At 42.0% G+C, this 443-nt stretch overlaps 1 non-coding gene across 1 annotated transcript; it reads left to right on the top strand.

The window, feature by feature from the left end:
* The first annotated feature begins 323 nt into the window (after nucleotides 1–323).
* On the top strand, nucleotides 324–396 carry trnar-ucg (transfer RNA arginine (anticodon UCG)). Its single transcript has one exon. It is a non-coding gene; the product is annotated as a tRNA-Arg (tRNA).
* Nucleotides 397–443: the final 47 nt, after the last annotated feature.

Below are 443 nucleotides of genomic sequence, written 5' to 3'. Positions count from 1 at the left end.
TCACTATTACCATGGCAATGAAACATGAGAATTAGCATATAACTGTAAATTTTCTGAAAGAGCTATCAGTTTATCTTGCATCAGACTGTCTGTGAATGTCTCTGGGTTAACCCCAAGTGGGCCCAGTGGTTTAATGGATAAGACTAAGCATAGAACTGGTAATCTTAGTAGGTTTTAGTTTAATGTGAGCCAGACTGTCTGTGAATACCTCTGGTCCACCAGTAAAAGTCCCAGTCACCTAAAGGGTTATGGCATTAGTCTCAGTGTTCAAGTCCCATCTGGATTGTTTTTGTTGGATTGGTTTGTAGGCTAGCCAATAAAAAGGCCCAGTGGCCTAATGGATAAGGCACCAGCCTTCGGAGCTGGGGGTTGTGGGTTTGTGTCCCACCTGGGTCATTGTTCAGAGTTTATGTTTAAATTGGCTGAACAAGATATTCAAGTAT

The sequence above is a fragment of the Sinocyclocheilus grahami genome, unplaced genomic scaffold, assembly GCF_001515645.1.
Source record: "Sinocyclocheilus grahami isolate Dianchi unplaced genomic scaffold, SAMN03320097.WGS_v1.1 scaffold346.1, whole genome shotgun sequence".
NCBI classification, from domain to species: Eukaryota; Metazoa; Chordata; class Actinopteri; order Cypriniformes; family Cyprinidae; genus Sinocyclocheilus; species Sinocyclocheilus grahami.
Note: the sequence above shows the minus strand (reverse complement) of the source record. Positions and strands in the feature narration are given on the sequence as shown.